General features: G+C 46.4%; 10 non-coding genes and 1 pseudogene across 10 annotated transcripts; all 11 read left to right on the top strand.

The window, feature by feature from the left end:
• Positions 1-740: 740 nt before the first annotated feature.
• Positions 741-900, top strand: LOC130347065 (U2 spliceosomal RNA; annotated as a pseudogene).
• Positions 901-1593: 693 nt separating this feature from the next.
• LOC130347062 (U2 spliceosomal RNA) lies at positions 1594-1779 on the top strand. Its single transcript, XR_008885073.1, has one exon. It is a non-coding gene; the product is annotated as a U2 spliceosomal RNA (small nuclear RNA).
• A 2079-nt stretch (positions 1780-3858) lies between these two features.
• Positions 3859-4049, top strand: LOC130347049 (U2 spliceosomal RNA). Its single transcript, XR_008885062.1, has one exon. It is a non-coding gene; the product is annotated as a U2 spliceosomal RNA (small nuclear RNA).
• Positions 4050-6133: 2084 nt separating this feature from the next.
• On the top strand, positions 6134-6324 carry LOC130347106 (U2 spliceosomal RNA). Its single transcript, XR_008885109.1, has one exon. It is a non-coding gene; the product is annotated as a U2 spliceosomal RNA (small nuclear RNA).
• A 2084-nt stretch (positions 6325-8408) lies between these two features.
• On the top strand, positions 8409-8599 carry LOC130347107 (U2 spliceosomal RNA). The gene has a single exon (XR_008885110.1). It is a non-coding gene; the product is annotated as a U2 spliceosomal RNA (small nuclear RNA).
• Positions 8600-10679: 2080 nt separating this feature from the next.
• Positions 10680-10870, top strand: LOC130347109 (U2 spliceosomal RNA). Its single transcript, XR_008885111.1, has one exon. It is a non-coding gene; the product is annotated as a U2 spliceosomal RNA (small nuclear RNA).
• A 2084-nt stretch (positions 10871-12954) lies between these two features.
• On the top strand, positions 12955-13145 carry LOC130347110 (U2 spliceosomal RNA). Its single transcript, XR_008885112.1, has one exon. It is a non-coding gene; the product is annotated as a U2 spliceosomal RNA (small nuclear RNA).
• A 2093-nt stretch (positions 13146-15238) lies between these two features.
• Positions 15239-15429, top strand: LOC130347111 (U2 spliceosomal RNA). The gene has a single exon (XR_008885113.1). It is a non-coding gene; the product is annotated as a U2 spliceosomal RNA (small nuclear RNA).
• Positions 15430-17521: 2092 nt separating this feature from the next.
• Positions 17522-17712, top strand: LOC130347078 (U2 spliceosomal RNA). The gene has a single exon (XR_008885084.1). It is a non-coding gene; the product is annotated as a U2 spliceosomal RNA (small nuclear RNA).
• A 3647-nt stretch (positions 17713-21359) lies between these two features.
• LOC130347060 (U2 spliceosomal RNA) lies at positions 21360-21552 on the top strand. The gene has a single exon (XR_008885071.1). It is a non-coding gene; the product is annotated as a U2 spliceosomal RNA (small nuclear RNA).
• A 2079-nt stretch (positions 21553-23631) lies between these two features.
• On the top strand, positions 23632-23822 carry LOC130347118 (U2 spliceosomal RNA). Its single transcript, XR_008885120.1, has one exon. It is a non-coding gene; the product is annotated as a U2 spliceosomal RNA (small nuclear RNA).
• Positions 23823-24667: the final 845 nt, after the last annotated feature.

Below are 24667 nucleotides of genomic sequence, written 5' to 3' on the forward strand. Positions count from 1 at the left end.
CATCTCTCCTTTGCTGTGTATGTGACTATGGAGCTGTTTGGTGATGTCGTCTATTACGGCCTTCATAGAAGCAACAGGAGATTGTTGCATCCATCTTGAACCCTCAGAACTACAGTGCTATGATGTCACTCACTTCCACAGGCCTTGCAGAGTGTAAACAACAACAACCCAGCTTTGTTGTGTATGTAACCAAAGGGATTTGTGATGTCACCTAGAACCTTCACAGCAGCGACAGCTTTATGAGGAGCATCAGCACTGCTCTGCCTGAGCAGAACCATCACCGCCATAGGTTGTCAAATAACCCGGATTTAACCCACACAGGTAAGTCCAATGGGGTGCAGGCATGTCCTCTATGCTTACAGCTTCCCGTGGGTGTTGGTTTGATACCGTTTGGGGACAGCCAAGGAGGCATCTGCAGGCAACAAAGGTAGGTGTGTGCTTGTGTGTGTGTTTCCTATGCAGATCCTAAGCCCAGTGTCACATGCAAGTAGGAGGAGTAAGAAGGGTTCCTGGCAAATCCGGGTTATGGATTGCATTTAAAAAGGCCCCGTGGGAGTGCAATGGGCCCCTGTCTTGCTGCTTAGCAATAATGGTATGGGTTTAGGTTCTGCTGTGTGTACTGGTGGTTGACTGCCCCCCAGCCCAGAGTGTGCATGGAAAATTGTCTGGCAGCCTCCCTGACAGCAAGCAGTGATAGTGCCCATGAAGGGGACCTTGTTGGGCCCGCCCCTTTCACGGTTATCGCTTCTCGGCCTTTTGGCTAAGATCAAGTGTAGTATCTGTTCTTATCAGTTTTCATGCTGGTGGGGATGGGTGCTGCATGGAGGATGCAGGTGTACCAGGGCTTTCCGGGGCTGGTTCTGAGGAATCAGCTCGACGGCTGCCCCGATGTGACCTGTTCCCTCCGGGTCTCGCCATGAGGCTGAGAGGGTCTAGAGCCGAGGTACTTTTGTGCCTCGGGGAGTGGTGACCCCGAGGTGCCGAAACTCACTGGGAGGATAGGCTCACTGAGTTGAAGCACGGGCACCATAATCTCTTCACCTTGTGGCACTCACCTCTTGATTCCCGGCCTTCTGGCTAGGATCAGAGAAATTTTTATAGATCCGGCCGGATGTCCGGGCAGTATATCTGCACACATTCACTTATTTATTTCTTTTTTGTCTCACTGTGTCACTTTTTGTGTGTTGTGTGTTCACAGGATTGGTCAGGATGCGGTAGCCCTTCTGGGTGTCCCTCCTGGCGGTCTAGGGGAGGTGTGTGTGGCCATTAGGTTCCGCACCTCCCTGCAAACACCCCGGGTACTCCTGCTTTGGCAGGGTACCTACCGTAATCGGCTCTGCGGGCAGATACCTTGGCTAACGCCAAGGGGGATGCCGGGAGCATTTGTGGTCCCCTAGTAGCTTCGGCGAAAAGGGACATCGAACCTGGAACCTCGCAGGTACCTTTTGGTCCGGAGGCGAAGGGTAAGGTTTGTTGGGGGGCCTCTCTCCTATCGGAGAAGGGCTTGCGATAGACCGCATCCTTTGTGCACGTTTTTTTAGTGTAACACGTTTGCACTTTTTCTTGCACTTTGGGTGAATCGAAAGCACGTTCCTCGGCTTTAAAAAAAAAAAAAAAAAAAAAAAATCTGTTCTTATCAGTTTAATATCTGATACGTCCCCTATCTGGGGACCATATATTAAATGGATTTTTGAGAACGGGGGCCGATTTCGAAGCTTGCTTCCGTCGCCCTATGCATTGACCCGATATGGCAGTATCTTCGGGTACAGTGCACCACCCCCTTACAGGGTTAAAAAGAAAGATTCCTACTTTCATTGCTACCTGCTTGCTGGCTAGCCAGCTAGCCAGCCCTGTGGGCCTTGCTGCTGCTGCAGCCAAAAAACAAAAGGTGGTGCTGCTGCTGCTTCTGCTGCTTCTGCTTCTGCTTGTGTCTGGCCCCTGTTGGAGCGTCCAGGCACAGGACTTCTGCTGCTGCTGACTAAATGGCCTCCTTAATTGGATCATTTGAGTAGCCAGCACACCTGTGCAGGTAGGGCATGACATGATAGGCAGCTGCCTTGATAGCGGGTGGGTGCTGAATGTTCCTAATTGACAAAATAAGATTAATGCTTATGAAGAAATATAAAATCTCATCCCTTCCCCAATATCGCGCCACACCCCTACCCCTTAATTCCCTGGTTGAACGTGATGGACATATGTCTTTTTTCGACCGTACTAACTATGTAACTATGTAACATAACATGGGGGGGGGGTCTCCTGGCTGTTCACACAGGTGTGTCATTGCTGTACATTGACCATGCATTGCTTCTGTGGTATTGCAAAGGCAAAGACAAATGCTTCCAGCCATCCATTGCACTAATGGATTGGTCATCAGCTGGCTGTCTATGTCCCGCATCAATATAGACCAAAGTACAGAGGGTTAGGCTATGCTATTGTGCACCTACCTGATGCATCAGAAGGTGCGAGGCCCTTGCTAAATTCTGTGCACAGACTTTGAGATCTATGCTTTAGACTGTATCTCAACCTGCTCCAACATGGACTGACATTCTGGCCTACTTTCAGCCGATGCGACTTGTCTGTCGCTGAACAGTCGCTTTTTATGTATTCAGCACCTATGTATAATGTTGTAAAAATGCTCTAGAAGCTAAAGTCGCAGAAATGTCACACATATTTGGCCTGCAACTTTCTGTGCGACAAATTCAGACAGGAAAAATCAGTATAAATCCTTAGAAAATTATCCCCCAGTGTCTCCATCTGCTGGCGGTATTGAATAAGCATTGCTGCACTGATGGGGTATGCATTAGACGAAAAAAAAGAAGAAAAAGAAGAATAATACGCCCAGAAAAGAGGCGAAAAGGAGAAAAACGTAAAAAAACGTGAAAAAAAAGTAAGAGGAAGAGAAGGGAAAAAAAGGTGGAAATGGGTTTAAAAGTGATTTCGGCGGAGAAATATATATATATATATATATATATATATATATATATATGCGCACACACACACATAGATATAAACGTATTCTCCGTTGAGATATTGCAGCCGCTGCTGTGTCCAGGCCCAGGAGCCTTAGCACTGTGCTGTGATGTCACTCAATACCACTGACATCACTAGGTGTAAACAACATCTCTCCTTTGCTGTGTATGTGACTATGGAGCTGTTTGGTGATGTCGTCTATTACGGCCTTCATAGAAGCAACAGGAGATTGTTGCATCCATCTTGAACCCTCAGAACTACAGTGCTATGATGTCACTCACTTCCACAGGCCTTGCAGAGTGTAAACAACAACAACCCAGCTTTGTTGTGTATGTAACCAAAGGGATTTGTGATGTCACCTAGAACCTTCACAGCAGCGACAGCTTTATGAGGAGCATCAGCACTGCTCTGCCTGAGCAGAACCATCACCGCCATAGGTTGTCAAATAACCCGGATTTAACCCACACAGGTAAGTCCAATGGGGTGCAGGCATGTCCTCTATGCTTACAGCTTCCCGTGGGTGTTGGTTTGATACCGTTTGGGGACAGCCAAGGAGGCATCTGCAGGCAACAAAGGTAGGTGTGTGCTTGTGTGTGTGTTTCCTATGCAGATCCTAAGCCCAGTGTCACATGCAAGTAGGAGGAGTAAGAAGGGTTCCTGGCAAATCCGGGTTATGGATTGCATTTAAAAAGGCCCCGTGGGAGTGCAATGGGCCCCTGTCTTGCTGCTTAGCAATAATGGTATGGGTTTAGGTTCTGCTGTGTGTACTGGTGGTTGACTGCCCCCCAGCCCAGAGTGTGCATGGAAAATTGTCTGGCAGCCTCCCTGACAGCAAGCAGTGATAGTGCCCATGAAGGGGACCTTGTTGGGCCCGCCCCTTTCACGGTTATCGCTTCTCGGCCTTTTGGCTAAGATCAAGTGTAGTATCTGTTCTTATCAGTTTAATATCTGATACGTCCCCTATCTGGGGACCATATATTAAATGGATTTTTGAGAACGGGGGCCGATTTCGAAGCTTGCTTCTGTCGCCCTATGCATTGACCCGATATGGCAGTATCTTCGGGTACAGTGCACCACCCCCTTACAGGGTTAAAAAGAAAGATTCCTACTTTCATTGCTACCTGCTTGCTGGCTAGCCAGCTAGCCAGCCCTGTGGGCCTTGCTGCTGCTGCAGCCAAAAAACAAAAGGTGGTGCTGCTGCTGCTTCTGCTGCTTCTGCTTCTGCTTGTGTCTGGCCCCTGTTGGAGCGTCCAGGCACAGGACTTCTGCTGCTGCTGACTAAATGGCCTCCTTAATTGGATCATTTGAGTAGCCAGCACACCTGTGCAGGTAGGGCATGACATGATAGGCAGCTGCCTTGATAGCGGGTGGGTGCTGAATGTTCCTAATTGACAAAATAAGATTAATGCTTATGAAGAAATATAAAATCTCATCCCTTCCCCAATATCGCGCCACACCCCTACCCCTTAATTCCCTGGTTGAACGTGATGGACATATGTCTTTTTTCGACCGTACTAACTATGTAACTATGTAACATAACATGGGGGGGGGGGTCTCCTGGCTGTTCACACAGGTGTGTCATTGCTGTACATTGACCATGCATTGCTTCTGTGGTATTGCAAAGGCAAAGACAAATGCTTCCAGCCATCCATTGCACTAATGGATTGGTCATCAGCTGGCTGTCTATGTCCCGCATCAATATAGACCAAAGTACAGAGGGTTAGGCTATGCTATTGTGCACCTACCTGATGCATCAGAAGGTGCGAGGCCCTTGCTAAATTCTGTGCACAGACTTTGAGATCTATGCTTTAGACTGTATCTAAACCTGCTCCAACATGGACTGACATTCTGGCCTACTTTCAGCCGATGCGACTTGTCTGTCGCTGAACAGTCGCTTTTTATGTATTCAGCACCTATGTATAATGTTGTAAAAATGCTCTAGAAGCTAAAGTCGCAGAAATGTCACACATATTTGGCCTGCAACTTTCTGTGCGACAAATTCAGACAGGAAAAATCAGTATAAATCCTTAGAAAATTATCCCCCAGTGTCTCCATCTGCTGGCGGTATTGAATAAGCATTGCTGCACTGATGGGGTATGCATTAGACGAAAAAAAAGAAGAAAAAGAAGAATAATACGCCCAGAAAAGAGGCGAAAAGGAGAAAAACGTAAAAAAACGTGAAAAAAAAGTAAGAGGAAGAGAAGGGAAAAAAAGGTGGAAATGGGTTTAAAAGTGATTTCGGCGGAGAAATATATATATATATATATATATATATATATATATATATATATGCGCACACACACACATAGATATAAACGTATTCTCCGTTGAGATATTGCAGCCGCTGCTGTGTCCAGGCCCAGGAGCCTTAGCACTGTGCTGTGATGTCACTCAATACCACTGACATCACTAGGTGTAAACAACATCTCTCCTTTGCTGTGTATGTGACTATGGAGCTGTTTGGTGATGTCGTCTATTACGGCCTTCATAGAAGCAACAGGAGATTGTTGCATCCATCTTGAACCCTCAGAACTACAGTGCTATGATGTCACTCACTTCCACAGGCCTTGCAGAGTGTAAACAACAACAACCCAGCTTTGTTGTGTATGTAACCAAAGGGATTTGTGATGTCACCTAGAACCTTCACAGCAGCGACAGCTTTATGAGGAGCATCAGCACTGCTCTGCCTGAGCAGAACCATCACCGCCATAGGTTGTCAAATAACCCGGATTTAACCCACACAGGTAAGTCCAATGGGGTGCAGGCATGTCCTCTATGCTTACAGCTTCCCGTGGGTGTTGGTTTGATACCGTTTGGGGACAGCCAAGGAGGCATCTGCAGGCAACAAAGGTAGGTGTGTGCTTGTGTGTGTGTTTCCTATGCAGATCCTAAGCCCAGTGTCACATGCAAGTAGGAGGAGTAAGAAGGGTTCCTGGCAAATCCGGGTTATGGATTGCATTTAAAAAGGCCCCGTGGGAGTGCAATGGGCCCCTGTCTTGCTGCTTAGCAATAATGGTATGGGTTTAGGTTCTGCTGTGTGTACTGGTGGTTGACTGCCCCCCAGCCCAGAGTGTGCATGGAAAATTGTCTGGCAGCCTCCCTGACAGCAAGCAGTGATAGTGCCCATGAAGGGGACCTTGTTGGGCCCGCCCCTTTCACGGTTATCGCTTCTCGGCCTTTTGGCTAAGATCAAGTGTAGTATCTGTTCTTATCAGTTTAATATCTGATACGTCCCCTATCTGGGGACCATATATTAAATGGATTTTTGAGAACGGGGGCCGATTTCGAAGCTTGCTTCCGTCGCCCTATGCATTGACCCGATATGGCAGTATCTTCGGGTACAGTGCACCACCCCCTTACAGGGTTAAAAAGAAAGATTCCTACTTTCATTGCTACCTGCTTGCTGGCTAGCCAGCTAGCCAGCCCTGTGGGCCTTGCTGCTGCTGCAGCCAAAAAACAAAAGGTGGTGCTGCTGCTGCTTCTGCTGCTTCTGCTTCTGCTTGTGTCTGGCCCCTGTTGGAGCGTCCAGGCACAGGACTTCTGCTGCTGCTGACTAAATGGCCTCCTTAATTGGATCATTTGAGTAGCCAGCACACCTGTGCAGGTAGGGCATGACATGATAGGCAGCTGCCTTGATAGCGGGTGGGTGCTGAATGTTCCTAATTGACAAAATAAGATTAATGCTTATGAAGAAATATAAAATCTCATCCCTTCCCCAATATCGCGCCACACCCCTACCCCTTAATTCCCTGGTTGAACGTGATGGACATATGTCTTTTTTCGACCGTACTAACTATGTAACTATGTAACATAACATGGGGGGGGGGGTCTCCTGGCTGTTCACACAGGTGTGTCATTGCTGTACATTGACCATGCATTGCTTCTGTGGTATTGCAAAGGCAAAGACAAATGCTTCCAGCCATCCATTGCACTAATGGATTGGTCATCAGCTGGCTGTCTATGTCCCGCATCAATATAGACCAAAGTACAGAGGGTTAGGCTATGCTATTGTGCACCTACCTGATGCATCAGAAGGTGCGAGGCCCTTGCTAAATTCTGTGCACAGACTTTGAGATCTATGCTTTAGACTGTATCTAAACCTGCTCCAACATGGACTGACATTCTGGCCTACTTTCAGCCGATGCGACTTGTCTGTCGCTGAACAGTCGCTTTTTATGTATTCAGCACCTATGTATAATGTTGTAAAAATGCTCTAGAAGCTAAAGTCGCAGAAATGTCACACATATTTGGCCTGCAACTTTCTGTGCGACAAATTCAGACAGGAAAAATCAGTATAAATCCTTAGAAAATTATCCCCCAGTGTCTCCATCTGCTGGCGGTATTGAATAAGCATTGCTGCACTGATGGGGTATGCATTAGACGAAAAAAAAGAAGAAAAAGAAGAATAATACGCCCAGAAAAGAGGCGAAAAGGAGAAAAACGTAAAAAAACGTGAAAAAAAAGTAAGAGGAAGAGAAGGGAAAAAAAGGTGGAAATGGGTTTAAAAGTGATTTCGGCGGAGAAATATATATATATATATATATATATATATATATATATATATATGCGCACACACACACATAGATATAAACGTATTCTCCGTTGAGATATTGCAGCCGCTGCTGTGTCCAGGCCCAGGAGCCTTAGCACTGTGCTGTGATGTCACTCAATACCACTGACATCACTAGGTGTAAACAACATCTCTCCTTTGCTGTGTATGTGACTATGGAGCTGTTTGGTGATGTCGTCTATTACGGCCTTCATAGAAGCAACAGGAGATTGTTGCATCCATCTTGAACCCTCAGAACTACAGTGCTATGATGTCACTCACTTCCACAGGCCTTGCAGAGTGTAAACAACAACAACCCAGCTTTGTTGTGTATGTAACCAAAGGGATTTGTGATGTCACCTAGAACCTTCACAGCAGCGACAGCTTTATGAGGAGCATCAGCACTGCTCTGCCTGAGCAGAACCATCACCGCCATAGGTTGTCAAATAACCCGGATTTAACCCACACAGGTAAGTCCAATGGGGTGCAGGCATGTCCTCTATGCTTACAGCTTCCCGTGGGTGTTGGTTTGATACCGTTTGGGGACAGCCAAGGAGGCATCTGCAGGCAACAAAGGTAGGTGTGTGCTTGTGTGTGTGTTTCCTATGCAGATCCTAAGCCCAGTGTCACATGCAAGTAGGAGGAGTAAGAAGGGTTCCTGGCAAATCCGGGTTATGGATTGCATTTAAAAAGGCCCCGTGGGAGTGCAATGGGCCCCTGTCTTGCTGCTTAGCAATAATGGTATGGGTTTAGGTTCTGCTGTGTGTACTGGTGGTTGACTGCCCCCCAGCCCAGAGTGTGCATGGAAAATTGTCTGGCAGCCTCCCTGACAGCAAGCAGTGATAGTGCCCATGAAGGGGACCTTGTTGGGCCCGCCCCTTTCACGGTTATCGCTTCTCGGCCTTTTGGCTAAGATCAAGTGTAGTATCTGTTCTTATCAGTTTAATATCTGATACGTCCCCTATCTGGGGACCATATATTAAATGGATTTTTGAGAACGGGGGCCGATTTCGAAGCTTGCTTCCGTCGCCCTATGCATTGACCCGATATGGCAGTATCTTCGGGTACAGTGCACCACCCCCTTACAGGGTTAAAAAGAAAGATTCCTACTTTCATTGCTACCTGCTTGCTGGCTAGCCAGCTAGCCAGCCCTGTGGGCCTTGCTGCTGCTGCAGCCAAAAAACAAAAGGTGGTGCTGCTGCTGCTTCTGCTGCTTCTGCTTCTGCTTGTGTCTGGCCCCTGTTGGAGCGTCCAGGCACAGGACTTCTGCTGCTGCTGACTAAATGGCCTCCTTAATTGGATCATTTGAGTAGCCAGCACACCTGTGCAGGTAGGGCATGACATGATAGGCAGCTGCCTTGATAGCGGGTGGGTGCTGAATGTTCCTAATTGACAAAATAAGATTAATGCTTATGAAGAAATATAAAATCTCATCCCTTCCCCAATATCGCGCCACACCCCTACCCCTTAATTCCCTGGTTGAACGTGATGGACATATGTCTTTTTTCGACCGTACTAACTATGTAACTATGTAACATAACATGGGGGGGGGGGTCTCCTGGCTGTTCACACAGGTGTGTCATTGCTGTACATTGACCATGCATTGCTTCTGTGGTATTGCAAAGGCAAAGACAAATGCTTCCAGCCATCCATTGCACTAATGGATTGGTCATCAGCTGGCTGTCTATGTCCCGCATCAATATAGACCAAAGTACAGAGGGTTAGGCTATGCTATTGTGCACCTACCTGATGCATCAGAAGGTGCGAGGCCCTTGCTAAATTCTGTGCACAGACTTTGAGATCTATGCTTTAGACTGTATCTAAACCTGCTCCAACATGGACTGACATTCTGGCCTACTTTCAGCCGATGCGACTTGTCTGTCGCTGAACAGTCGCTTTTTATGTATTCAGCACCTATGTATAATGTTGTAAAAATGCTCTAGAAGCTAAAGTCGCAGAAATGTCACACATATTTGGCCTGCAACTTTCTGTGCGACAAATTCAGACAGGAAAAATCAGTATAAATCCTTAGAAAATTATCCCCCAGTGTCTCCATCTGCTGGCGGTATTGAATAAGCATTGCTGCACTGATGGGGTATGCATTAGACGAAAAAAAAGAAGACAAAGAAGAATAATACGCCCAGAAAAGAGGCGAAAAGGAGAAAAACGTAAAAAAACGTGAAAAAAAAGTAAGAGGAAGAGAAGGGAAAAAAAGGTGGAAATGGGTTTAAAAGTGATTTCGGCGGAGAAATATATATATATATATATATATATATATATATATATATGCGCACACACACACATAGATATAAACGTATTCTCCGTTGAGATATTGCAGCCGCTGCTGTGTCCAGGCCCAGGAGCCTTAGCACTGTGCTGTGATGTCACTCAATACCACTGACATCACTAGGTGTAAACAACATCTCTCCTTTGCTGTGTATGTGACTATGGAGCTGTTTGGTGATGTCGTCTATTACGGCCTTCATAGAAGCAACAGGAGATTGTTGCATCCATCTTGAACCCTCAGAACTACAGTGCTATGATGTCACTCACTTCCACAGGCCTTGCAGAGTGTAAACAACAACAACCCAGCTTTGTTGTGTATGTAACCAAAGGGATTTGTGATGTCACCTAGAACCTTCACAGCAGCGACAGCTTTATGAGGAGCATCAGCACTGCTCTGCCTGAGCAGAACCATCACCGCCATAGGTTGTCAAATAACCCGGATTTAACCCACACAGGTAAGTCCAATGGGGTGCAGGCATGTCCTCTATGCTTACAGCTTCCCGTGGGTGTTGGTTTGATACCGTTTGGGGACAGCCAAGGAGGCATCTGCAGGCAACAAAGGTAGGTGTGTGCTTGTGTGTGTGTTTCCTATGCAGATCCTAAGCCCAGTGTCACATGCAAGTAGGAGGAGTAAGAAGGGTTCCTGGCAAATCCGGGTTATGGATTGCATTTAAAAAGGCCCCGTGGGAGTGCAATGGGCCCCTGTCTTGCTGCTTAGCAATAATGGTATGGGTTTAGGTTCTGCTGTGTGTACTGGTGGTTGACTGCCCCCCAGCCCAGAGTGTGCATGGAAAATTGTCTGGCAGCCTCCCTGACAGCAAGCAGTGATAGTGCCCATGAACGGGACCTTGTTGGGCCCGCCCCTTTCACGGTTATCGCTTCTCGGCCTTTTGGCTAAGATCAAGTGTAGTATCTGTTCTTATCAGTTTAATATCTGATACGTCCCCTATCTGGGGACCATATATTAAATGGATTTTTGAGAACGGGGGCCGATTTCGAAGCTTGCTTCCGTCGCCCTATGCATTGACCCGATATGGCAGTATCTTCGGGTACAGTGCACCACCCCCTTACAGGGTTAAAAAGAAAGATTCCTACTTTCATTGCTACCTGCTTGCTGGCTAGCCAGCTAGCCAGCCCTGTGGGCCTTGCTGCTGCTGCAGCCAAAAAACAAAAGGTGGTGCTGCTGCTGCTTCTGCTGCTTCTGCTTCTGCTTGTGTCTGGCCCCTGTTGGAGCGTCCAGGCACAGGACTTCTGCTGCTGCTGACTAAATGGCCTCCTTAATTGGATCATTTGAGTAGCCAGCACACCTGTGCAGGTAGGGCATGACATGATAGGCAGCTGCCTTGATAGCGGGTGGGTGCTGAATGTTCCTAATTGACAAAATAAGATTAATGCTTATGAAGAAATATAAAATCTCATCCCTTCCCCAATATCGCGCCACACCCCTACCCCTTAATTCCCTGGTTGAACGTGATGGACATATGTCTTTTTTCGACCGTACTAACTATGTAACTATGTAACATAACATGGGGGGGGGGGGTCTCCTGGCTGTTCACACAGGTGTGTCATTGCTGTACATTGACCATGCATTGCTTCTGTGGTATTGCAAAGGCAAAGACAAATGCTTCCAGCCATCCATTGCACTAATGGATTGGTCATCAGCTGGCTGTCTATGTCCCGCATCAATATAGACCAAAGTACAGAGGGTTAGGCTATGCTATTGTGCACCTACCTGATGCATCAGAAGGTGCGAGGCCCTTGCTAAATTCTGTGCACAGACTTTGAGATCTATGCTTTAGACTGTATCTAAACCTGCTCCAACATGGACTGACATTCTGGCCTACTTTCAGCCGATGCGACTTGTCTGTCGCTGAACAGTCGCTTTTTATGTATTCAGCACCTATGTATAATGTTGTAAAAATGCTCTAGAAGCTAAAGTCGCAGAAATGTCACACATATTTGGCCTGCAACTTTCTGTGCGACAAATTCAGACAGGAAAAATCAGTATAAATCCTTAGAAAATTATCCCCCAGTGTCTCCATCTGCTGGCGGTATTGAATAAGCATTGCTGCACTGATGGGGTATGCATTAGACGAAAAAAAAGAAGAAAAAGAAGAATAATACGCCCAGAAAAGAGGCGAAAAGGAGAAAAACGTAAAAAAACGTGAAAAAAAAGTAAGAGGAAGAGAAGGGAAAAAAAGGTGGAAATGGGTTTAAAAGTGATTTCGGCGGAGAATATATATATATATATATATATATATATATATATATATATATGCGCACACACACACATAGATATAAACGTATTCTCCGTTGAGATATTGCAGCCGCTGCTGTGTCCAGGCCCAGGAGCCTTAGCACTGTGCTGTGATGTCACTCAATACCACTGACATCACTAGGTGTAAACAACATCTCTCCTTTGCTGTGTATGTGACTATGGAGCTGTTTGGTGATGTCGTCTATTACGGCCTTCATAGAAGCAACAGGAGATTGTTGCATCCATCTTGAACCCTCAGAACTACAGTGCTATGATGTCACTCACTTCCACAGGCCTTGCAGAGTGTAAACAACAACAACCCAGCTTTGTTGTGTATGTAACCAAAGGGATTTGTGATGTCACCTAGAACCTTCACAGCAGCGACAGCTTTATGAGGAGCATCAGCACTGCTCTGCCTGAGCAGAACCATCACCGCCATAGGTTGTCAAATAACCCGGATTTAACCCACACAGGTAAGTCCAATGGGGTGCAGGCATGTCCTCTATGCTTACAGCTTCCCGTGGGTGTTGGTTTGATACCGTTTGGGGACAGCCAAGGAGGCATCTGCAGGCAACAAAGGTAGGTGTGTGCTTGTGTGTGTGTTTCCTATGCAGATCCTAAGCCCAGTGTCACATGCAAGTAGGAGGAGTAAGAAGGGTTCCTGGCAAATCCGGGTTATGGATTGCATTTAAAAAGGCCCCGTGGGAGTGCAATGGGCCCCTGTCTTGCTGCTTAGCAATAATGGTATGGGTTTAGGTTCTGCTGTGTGTACTGGTGGTTGACTGCCCCCCAGCCCAGAGTGTGCATGGAAAATTGTCTGGCAGCCTCCCTGACAGCAAGCAGTGATAGTGCCCATGAAGGGGACCTTGTTGGGCCCGCCCCTTTCACGGTTATCGCTTCTCGGCCTTTTGGCTAAGATCAAGTGTAGTATCTGTTCTTATCAGTTTAATATCTGATACGTCCCCTATCTGGGGACCATATATTAAATGGATTTTTGAGAACGGGGGCCGATTTCGAAGCTTGCTTCCGTCGCCCTATGCATTGACCCGATATGGCAGTATCTTCGGGTACAGTGCACCACCCCCTTACAGGGTTTAAAAAGAAAGATTCCTACTTTCATTGCTACCTGCTTGCTGGCTAGCCAGCTAGCCAGCCCTGTGGGCCTTGCTGCTGCTGCAGCCAAAAAACAAAAGGTGGTGCTGCTGCTGCTGCTGCTGCTGCTGCTTCTGCTGCTTCTGCTTCTGCTTGTGTCTGGCCCCTGTTGGAGCGTCCAGGCACAGGACTTCTGCTGCTGCTGACTAAATGGACTCCTTAATTGGATCATTTGAGTAGCCAGCACACCTGTGCAGGTAGGGCATGACATGATAGGCAGCTGCCTTGATAGCGGGTGGGTGCTGAATGTTCCTAATTGACAAAATAAGATTAATGCTTATGAAGAAATATAAAATCTCATCCCTTCCCCAATATCGCGCCACACCCCTACCCCTTAATTCCCTGGTTGAACGTGATGGACATATGTCTTTTTTCGACCGTACTAACTATGTAACTATGTAACATAACATGGGGGGGGGGGTCTCCTGGCTGTTCACACAGGTGTGTCATTGCTGTACATTGACCATGCATTGCTTCTGTGGTATTGCAAAGGCAAAGACAAATGCTTCCAGCCATCCATTGCACTAATGGATTGGTCATCAGCTGGCTGTCTATGTCCCGCATCAATATAGACCAAAGTACAGAGGGTTAGGCTATGCTATTGTGCACCTACCTGATGCATCAGAAGGTGCGAGGCCCTTGCTAAATTCTGTGCACAGACTTTGAGATCTATGCTTTAGACTGTATCTAAACCTGCTCCAACATGGACTGACATTCTGGCCTACTTTCAGCCGATGCGACTTGTCTGTCGCTGAACAGTCGCTTTTTATGTATTCAGCACCTATGTATAATGTTGTAAAAATGCTCTAGAAGCTAAAGTCGCAGAAATGTCACACATATTTGGCCTGCAACTTTCTGTGCGACAAATTCAGACAGGAAAAATCAGTATAAATCCTTAGAAAATTATCCCCCAGTGTCTCCATCTGCTGGCGGTATTGAATAAGCATTGCTGCACTGATGGGGTATGCATTAGACGAAAAAAAAGAAGAAAAAGAAGAATAATACGCCCAGAAAAGAGGCGAAAAGGAGAAAAACGTAAAAAAACGTGAAAAAAAAGTAAGAGGAAGAGAAGGGAAAAAAAGGTGGAAATGGGTTTAAAAGTGATTTCGGCGGAGAAATATATATATATATATATATATATATATATATATGCGCACACACACACATAGATATAAACGTATTCTCCGTTGAGATATTGCAGCCGCTGCTGTGTCCAGGCCCAGGAGCCTTAGCACTGTGCTGTGATGTCACTCAATACCACTGACATCACTAGGTGTAAACAACATCTCTCCTTTGCTGTGTATGTGACTATGGAGCTGTTTGGTGATGTCGTCTATTACGGCCTTCATAGAAGCAACAGGAGATTGTTGCATCCATCTTGAACCCTCAGAACTACAGTGCTATGATGTCACTCACTTCCACAGGCCTTGCAGAGTGTAAACAACAACAACCCAGCTTTGTTGTGTATGTAACCAAAGGGATTTGTGATGTCACCTAGAACCTTCACAGCAGCGACAGCTTTATGAGGAGCATCAGCACTGCTCTGCCTGAGCAGAACCATCACCGCCATAGGTTGTCAAATAACCCGGATTTAACCCCACACAGGTAAGTCCAATGGGGTGCAGGCATGTCCTCTATGCTTACAGCTTCCCGTGGGTGTTGGTTTGATACCGTTTGGGGACAGCCAAGGAGGCATCTGCAGGCAACAAAGGTAGGTGTGTGCTTGTGTGTGTGTTTCCTATGCAGATCCTAAGCCCAGTGTCACATGCAAGTAGGAGGAGTAAGAAGGGTTCCTGGCAAATCCGGGTTATGGATTGCATTTAAAAAGGCCCCGTGGGAGTGCAATGGGCCCCTGTCTTGCTGCTTAGCAATAATGGTATGGGTTTAGGTTCTGCTGTGTGTACTGGTGGTTGACTGCCCCCCAGCCCAGAGTGTGCATGGAAAATTGTCTGGCAGCCTCCCTGACAGCAAGCAGTGATAGTGCCCATGAAGGGGACCTTGTTGGGCCCGCCCCTTTCACGGTTATCGCTTCTCGGCCTTTTGGCTAAGATCAAGTGTAGTATCTGTTCTTATCAGTTTAATATCTGATACGTCCCCTATCTGGGGACCATATATTAAATGGATTTTTGAGAACGGGGGCCGATTTCGAAGCTTGCTTCCGTCGCCCTATGCATTGACCCGATATGGCAGTATCTTCGGGTACAGTGCACCACCCCCTTACAGGGTTAAAAAGAAAGATTCCTACTTTCATTGCTACCTGCTTGCTGGCTAGCCAGCTAGCCAGCCCTGTGGGCCTTGCTGCTGCTGCAGCCAAAAAACAAAAGGTGGTGCTGCTGCTGCTGCTGCTTCTGCTGCTTCTGCTTCTGCTTGTGTCTGGCCCCTGTTGGAGCGTCCAGGCACAGGACTTCTGCTGCTGCTGACTAAATGGACTCCTTAATTGGATCATTTGAGTAGCCAGCACACCTGTGCAGGTAGGGCATGACATGATAGGCAGCTGCCTTGATAGCGGGTGGGTGCTGAATGTTCCTAATTGACAAAATAAGATTAATGCTTATGAAGAAATATAAAATCTCATCCCTTCCCCAATATCGCGCCACACCCCTACCCCTTAATTCCCTGGTTGAACGTGATGGACATATGTCTTTTTTCGACCGTACTAACTATGTAACTATGTAACATAACATGGGGGGGGGGGTCTCCTGGCTGTTCACACAGGTGTGTCATTGCTGTACATTGACCATGCATTGCTTCTGTGGTATTGCAAAGGCAAAGACAAATGCTTCCAGCCATCCATTGCACTAATGGATTGGTCATCAGCTGGCTGTCTATGTCCCGCATCAATATAGACCAAAGTACAGAGGGTTAGGCTATGCTATTGTGCACCTACCTGATGCATCAGAAGGTGCGAGGCCCTTGCTAAATTCTGTGCACAGACTTTGAGATCTATGCTTTAGACTGTATCTAAACCTGCTCCAACATGGACTGACATTCTGGCCTACTTTCAGCCGATGCGACTTGTCTGTCGCTGAACAGTCGCTTTTTATGTATTCAGCACCTATGTATAATGTTGTAAAAATGCTCTAGAAGCTAAAGTCGCAGAAATGTCACACATATTTGGCCTGCAACTTTCTGTGCGACAAATTCAGACAGGAAAAATCAGTATAAATCCTTAGAAAATTATCCCCCAGTGTCTCCATCTGCTGGCGGTATTGAATAAGCATTGCTGCACTGATGGGGTATGCATTAGACGAAAAAAAAGAAGAAAAAGAAGAATAATACGCCCAGAAAAGAGGCGAAAAGGAGAAAAACGTAAAAAAACGTGAAAAAAAAGTAAGAGGAAGAGAAGGGAAAAAAAGGTGGAAATGGGTTTAAAAGTGATTTCGGCGGAGAAATATATATATATATATATATATATATATATATATATATATATATGCGCACACACACACATAGATATAAACGTATTCTCCGTTGAGATATTGCAGCCGCTGCTGTGTCCAGGCCCAGGAGCCTTAGCACTGTGCTGTGATGTCACTCAATACCACTGACATCACTAGGTGTAAACAACATCTCTCCTTTGCTGTGTATGTGACTATGGAGCTGTTTGGTGATGTCGTCTATTACGGCCTTCATAGAAGCAACAGGAGATTGTTGCATCCATCTTGAACCCTCAGAACTACAGTGCTATGATGTCACTCACTTCCACAGGCCTTGCAGAGTGTAAACAACAACAACCCAGCTTTGTTGTGTATGTAACCAAAGGGATTTGTGATGTCACCTAGAACCTTCACAGCAGCGACAGCTTTATGAGGAGCATCAGCACTGCTCTGCCTGAGCAGAACCATCACCGCCATAGGTTGTCAAATAACCCGGATTTAACCCACACAGGTAAGTCCAATGGGGTGCAGGCATGTCCTCTATGCTTACAGCTTCCCGTGGGTGTTGGTTTGATACCGTTTGGGGACAGCCAAGGAGGCATCTGCAGGCAACAAAGGTAGGTGTGTGCTTGTGTGTGTGTTTCCTATGCAGATCCTAAGCCCAGTGTCACATGCAAGTAGGAGGAGTAAGAAGGGTTCCTGGCAAATCTGGGTTATGGATTGCATTTAAAAAGGCCCCGTGGGAGTGCAATGGGCCCCTGTCTTGCTGCTTAGCAATAATGGTATGGGTTTAGGTTCTGCTGTGTGTACTGGTGGTTGACTGCCCCCCAGCCCAGAGTGTGCATGGAAAATTGTCTGGCAGCCTCCCTGACAGCAAGCAGTGATAGTGCCCATGAAGGGGACCTTGTTGGGCCCGCCCCTTTCACGGTTATCGCTTCTCGGCCTTTTGGCTAAGATCAAGTGTAGTATCTGTTCTTATCAGTTTAATATCTGATACGTCCCCTATCTGGGGACCATATATTAAATGGATTTTTGAGAACGGGGGCCGATTTCGAAGCTTGCTTCCGTCGCCCTATGCATTGACCCGATATGGCAGTATCTTCGGGTACAGTGCACCTCCCCCTTACAGGGTTAAAAAGAAAGATTCCTACTTTCATTGCTACCTGCTTGCTGGCTAGCCAGCTAGCCAGCCCTGTGGGCCTTGCTGCTGCTGCAGCCAAAAAACAAAAGGTGGTGCTGCTGCTGCTTCTGCTGCTTCTGCTTCTGCTTGTGTCTGGCCCCTGTTGGAGCGTCCAGGCACAGGACTTCTGCTGCTGCTGACTAAATGGCCTCCTTAATTGGATCATTTGAGTAGCCAGCACACCTGTGCAGGTAGGGCATGACATGATAGGCAGCTGCCTTGATAGCGGGTGGGTGCTGAATGTTCCTAATTGACAAAATAAGATTAATGCTTATGAAGAAATATAAAATCTCATCCCTTCCCCAATATCGCGCCACACCCCTACCCCTTAATTCCCTGGTTGAACGTGATGGACATATGTCTTTTTTCGACCGTACTAACTATGTAACTATGTAACATAACATGGGGGGGGGGGGGGTCTCCTGGCTGTTCACACAGGTGTGTCATTGCTGTACATTGACCATGCATTGCTTCTGTGGTATTGCAAAGGCAAAGACAAATGCTTCCAGCCATCCATTGCACTAATGGATTGGTCATCAGCTGGCTGTCTATGTCCCGCATCAATATAGACCAAAGTACAGAGGGTTAGGCTATGCTATTGTGCACCTACCTGATGCATCAGAAGGTGCGAGGCCCTTGCTAAATTCTGTGCACAGACTTTGAGATCTATGCTTTAGACTGTATCTAAACCTGCTCCAACATGGACTGACATTCTGGCCTACTTTCAGCCGATGCGACTTGTCTGTCGCTGAACAGTCGCTTTTTATGTATTCAGCACCTATGTATAATGTTGTAAAAATGCTCTAGAAGCTAAAGTCGCAGAAATGTCACACATATTTGGCCTGCAACTTTCTGTGCGACAAATTCAGACAGGAAAAATCAGTATAAATCCTTAGAAAATTATCCCCCAGTGTCTCCATCTGCTGGCGGTATTGAATAAGCATTGCTGCACTGATGGGGTATGCATTAGACGAAAAAAAAGAAGAAAAAGAAGAATAATACGCCCAGAAAAGAGGCGAAAAGGAGAAAAACGTAAAAAAACGTGAAAAAAAAGTAAGAGGAAGAGAAGGGAAAAAAAGGTGGAAATGGGTTTAAAAGTGATTTCGGCGGAGAAATATATATATATATATATATATATATATATATATATATATATATATATATGCGCACACACACACATAGATATAAACGTATTCTCCGTTGAGATATTGCAGCCGCTGCTGTGTCCAGGCCCAGGAGCCTTAGCACTGTGCTGTGATGTCACTCAATACCACTGACATCACTAGGTGTAAACAACATCTCTCCTTTGCTGTGTATGTGACTATGGAGCTGTTTGGTGATGTCGTCTATTACGGCCTTCATAGAAGCAACAGGAGATTGTTGCATCCATCTTGAACCCTCAGAACTACAGTGCTATGATGTCACTCACTTCCACAGGCCTTGCAGAGTGTAAACAACAACAACCCAGCTTTGTTGTGTATGTAACCAAAGGGATTTGTGATGTCACCTAGAACCTTCACAGCAGCGACAGCTTTATGAGGAGCATCAGCACTGCTCTGCCTGAGCAGAACCATCACCGCCATAGGTTGTCAAATAACCCGGATTTAACCCACACAGGTAAGTCCAATGGGGTGCAGGCATGTCCTCTATGCTTACAGCTTCCCGTGGGTGTTGGTTTGATACCGTTTGGGGACAGCCAAGGAGGCATCTGCAGGCAACAAAGGTAGGTGTGTGCTTGTGTGTGTGTTTCCTATGCAGATCCTAAGCCCAGTGTCACATGCAAGTAGGAGGAGTAAGAAGGGTTCCTGGCAAATCCGGGTTATGGATTGCATTTAAAAAGGCCCCGTGGGAGTGCAATGGGCCCCTGTCTTGCTGCTTAGCAATAATGGTATGGGTTTAGGTTCTGCTGTGTGTACTGGTGGTTGACTGCCCCCCAGCCCAGAGTGTGCATGGAAAATTGTCTGGCAGCCTCCCTGACAGCAAGCAGTGATAGTGCCCATGAAGGGGACCTTGTTGGGCCCGCCCCTTTCACGGTTATCGCTTCTCGGCCTTTTGGCTAAGATCAAGTGTAGTTCTGCTCACTTGGTCTGGCCAGAGGGTGTCTGGGGTACCCGGCTCCTTTGCCTGGGGGGATCGTCCTTCTTAACGGAGGGACTTCACCCCCCTGCTGCTATCAGGGAGCCGGCTTAGTCCCCAGACAACGGGAGGCGATCCCCACCTACCTACTTCGGTGGGGGAGGTGTCTGGACATCATGGACATGGAGGAAGATTGCGGTTTTTCTTCGGAAGGCGTGCCGCCTTTTGCGAGACTTCGGAATGGAGTTCGTATTTCCCTGCTCGATGTCCGGAAGAAGGAAAGAGGCCTTGTCTTTGTCGTGGAAGAAGTGCTGTTTAAGTTGCTGGAAGTCAAGAGGGAGCAAATCCTATCCATGCTTGAGTTTCCCAGAAGTGGATACTACGACGTGGTGCTGGCTTCTGAAGAGGACTATGAGTCATTTTGGAACATATTGCAGCAAAAGAAGGTATGTCCGGTTTTGGAAGGGGTGGAGATAGTTCCACATTTCCCACGTAGAGAACGATTGGTGACTATAAGGATGTATAGCCCATATACTTCGGAGGAGGATATCGTTACCTTTTTGTCTCGATTCTGTGACAGTGTTCTGCCTAAAGGCAAGGTATTTAATCAATATGGACTATGGACCACCAAGTGGAGGTTCCATGTGAAATTTAAAATGGCAGATGGCAAGTTAGTGATCCCCCCAGGACGGTTTAAAATTGGTTCTGTGAACGGGGATCTGTATTTTTCTGGCATGCAAGATTTTTGCCGCAAATGTAAACAGTACGGTCACAGAAAGGAGGATTGCACGTTTTTGTGGTGTTTCAAGTGTCAAGAGGAGGGTCACGACGTGGAAAATTGTCAAAAGAAAAGGAAATGCCATCTGTGTGGTGAGGAGGGCCATCTGCTTGGCTCGTGTCCTAAGAAAAAGTCCGAGAAAAATTCAGAGAAAAAGGAAGCTGTAAAAAGAAGCAGAGAGGAACCAGCTGAAGTGAAAGAACCAGAAGTGGAGCAGGTTCCAACTAGAAGACCTACAGAGCAGAAGAAGAAGAGAGAGGAGGAAGTGTATGTGCCAGTGCAGTATTTTGGTGTGCTTGGTGGTTTGTTGGAAAATTTGTCGGAAGCAGAAAGAAAAACGTTTGACAAAGATATGATGGATCTAAAGATAGGCTTGAAGAACCGGGAGGAAGAAGCTCGGGATAAAGTCTATTTTTCTTTCAAGGCAGACATGAACCGTTTTGTTGAAACGTATAAAATTCCAGGCTGGTTAGCGTCTCAAGTTAAGAAAGATATAGCAAATGGCAATATCAGTCGAGGACTGATAGACTTTCTAATGGTGTTTGCATGGAGGAAGGGGATGACCTTCTAATTTGGTTTTGCTTAATTAGAAAGTAATGTTTGGTTTTGCTATTTTATGTTGTTTCTTATTTTGTTTTTAAATGTTCTATTTTGTTTCATTAGTGTTTAAGAAAAGAAATAAAAACATGTTACCTGATGATGAACACAAAATTGAGTTCCAAATAAGATCTTGGAACTCTGAGTGAGTTCTGAGGGCTAACTTAAAAAAAAAAATCTGTTCTTATCAGTTTAATATCTGATACGTCCCCTATCTGGGGACCATATATTAAATGGATTTTTGAGAACGGGGGCCGATTTCGAAGCTTGCTTCCGTCGCCCTATGCATTGACCCGATATGGCAGTATCTTCGGGTACAGTGCACCACCCCCTTACAGGGTTAAAAAGAAAGATTCCTACTTTCATTGCTACCTGCTTGCTGGCTAGCCAGCTAGCCAGCCCTGTGGGCCTTGCTGCTGCTGCAGCCAAAAAACAAAAGGTGGTGCTGCTGCTGCTTCTGCTGCTTCTGCTTCTGCTTGTGTCTGGCCCCTGTTGGAGCGTCCAGGCACAGGACTTCTGCTGCTGCTGACTAAATGGCCTCCTTAATTGGATCATTTGAGTAGCCAGCACACCTGTGCAGGTAGGGCATGACATGATAGGCAGCTGCCTTGATAGCGGGTGGGTGCTGAATGTTCCTAATTGACAAAATAAGATTAATGCTTATGAAGAAATATAAAATCTCATCCCTTCCCCAATATCGCGCCACACCCCTACCCCTTAATTCCCTGGTTGAACGTGATGGACATATGTCTTTTTTCGACCGTACTAACTATGTAACTATGTAACATAACATGGGGGGGGGGTCTCCTGGCTGTTCACACAGGTGTGTCATTGCTGTACATTGACCATGCATTGCTTCTGTGGTATTGCAAAGGCAAAGACAAATGCTTCCAGCCATCCATTGCACTAATGGATTGGTCATCAGCTGGCTGTCTATGTCCCGCATCAATATAGACCAAAGTACAGAGGGTTAGGCTATGCTATTGTGCACCTACCTGATGCATCAGAAGGTGCGAGGCCCTTGCTAAATTCTGTGCACAGACTTTGAGATCTATGCTTTAGACTGTATCTAAACCTGCTCCAACATGGACTGACATTCTGGCCTACTTTCAGCCGATGCGACTTGTCTGTCGCTGAACAGTCGCTTTTTATGTATTCAGCACCTATGTATAATGTTGTAAAAATGCTCTAGAAGCTAAAGTCGCAGAAATGTCACACATATTTGGCCTGCAACTTTCTGTGCGACAAATTCAGACAGGAAAAATCAGTATAAATCCTTAGAAAATTATCCCCCAGTGTCTCCATCTGCTGGCGGTATTGAATAAGCATTGCTGCACTGATGGGGTATGCATTAGACGAAAAAAAAGAAGAAAAAGAAGAATAATACGCCCAGAAAAGAGGCGAAAAGGAGAAAAACGTAAAAAAACGTGAAAAAAAAGTAAGAGGAAGAGAAGGGAAAAAAAGGTGGAAATGGGTTTAAAAGTGATTTCGGCGGAGAAATATATATATATATATATATATATATATATATATATATGCGCACACACACACATAGATATAAACGTATTCTCCGTTGAGATATTGCAGCCGCTGCTGTGTCCAGGCCCAGGAGCCTTAGCACTGTGCTGTGATGTCACTCAATACCACTGACATCACTAGGTGTAAACAACATCTCTCCTTTGCTGTGTATGTGACTATGGAGCTGTTTGGTGATGTCGTCTATTACGGCCTTCATAGAAGCAACAGGAGATTGTTGCATCCATCTTGAACCCTCAGAACTACAGTGCTATGATGTCACTCACTTCCACAGGCCTTGCAGAGTGTAAACAACAACAACCCAGCTTTGTTGTGTATGTAACCAAAGGGATTTGTGATGTCACCTAGAACCTTCACAGCAGCGACAGCTTTATGAGGAGCATCAGCACTGCTCTGCCTGAGCAGAACCATCACCGCCATAGGTTGTCAAATAACCCGGATTTAACCCACACAGGTAAGTCCAATGGGGTGCAGGCATGTCCTCTATGCTTACAGCTTCCCGTGGGTGTTGGTTTGATACCGTTTGGGGACAGCCAAGGAGGCATCTGCAGGCAACAAAGGTAGGTGTGTGCTTGTGTGTGTGTTTCCTATGCAGATCCTAAGCCCAGTGTCACATGCAAGTAGGAGGAGTAAGAAGGGTTCCTGGCAAATCCGGGTTATGGATTGCATTTAAAAAGGCCCCGTGGGAGTGCAATGGGCCCCTGTCTTGCTGCTTAGCAATAATGGTATGGGTTTAGGTTCTGCTGTGTGTACTGGTGGTTGACTGCCCCCCAGCCCAGAGTGTGCATGGAAAATTGTCTGGCAGCCTCCCTGACAGCAAGCAGTGATAGTGCCCATGAAGGGGACCTTGTTGGGCCCGCCCCTTTCACGGTTATCGCTTCTCGGCCTTTTGGCTAAGATCAAGTGTAGTATCTGTTCTTATCAGTTTAATATCTGATACGTCCCCTATCTGGGGACCATATATTAAATGGATTTTTGAGAACGGGGGCCGATTTCGAAGCTTGCTTCCGTCGCCCTATGCATTGACCTGATATGGCAGTATCTTCGGGTACAGTGCACCACCCCCTTACAGGGTTAAAAAGAAAGATTCCTACTTTCATTGCTACCTGCTTGCTGGCTAGCCAGCTAGCCAGCCCTGTGGGCCTTGCTGCTGCTGCAGCCAAAAAACAAAAGGTGGTGCTGCTGCTGCTTCTGCTGCTTCTGCTTCTGCTTGTGTCTGGCCCCTGTTGGAGCGTCCAGGCACAGGACTTCTGCTGCTGCTGACTAAATGGCCTCCTTAATTGGATCATTTGAGTAGCCAGCACACCTGTGCAGGTAGGGCATGACATGATAGGCAGCTGCCTTGATAGCGGGTGGGTGCTGAATGTTCCTAATTGACAAAATAAGATTAATGCTTATGAAGAAATATAAAATCTCATCCCTTCCCCAATATCGCGCCACACCCCTACCCCTTAATTCCCTGGTTGAACATGATGGACATATGTCTTTTTTCGACCGTACTAACTATGTAACTATGTAACATAACATGGGGGGGGGGGGTCTCCTGGCTGTTCACACAGGTGTGTCATTGCTGTACATTGACCATGCATTGCTTCTGTGGTATTGCAAAGGCAAAGACAAATGCTTCCAGCCATCCATTGCACTAATGGATTGGTCATCAGCTGGCTGTCTATGTCCCGCATCAATATAGACCAAAGTACAGAGGGTTAGGCTATGCTATTGTGCACCTACCTGATGCATCAGAAGGTGCGAGGCCCTTGCTAAATTCTGTGCACAGACTTTGAGATCTATGCTTTAGACTGTATCTAAACCTGCTCCAACATGGACTGACATTCTGGCCTACTTTCAGCCGATGCGACTTGTCTGTCGCTGAACAGTCGCTTTTTATGTATTCAGCACCTATGTATAA

This window comes from Hyla sarda, unplaced genomic scaffold (genome assembly GCF_029499605.1).
Source record: "Hyla sarda isolate aHylSar1 unplaced genomic scaffold, aHylSar1.hap1 scaffold_809, whole genome shotgun sequence".
In the NCBI taxonomy this organism is placed as follows: Eukaryota; Metazoa; Chordata; class Amphibia; order Anura; family Hylidae; genus Hyla; species Hyla sarda.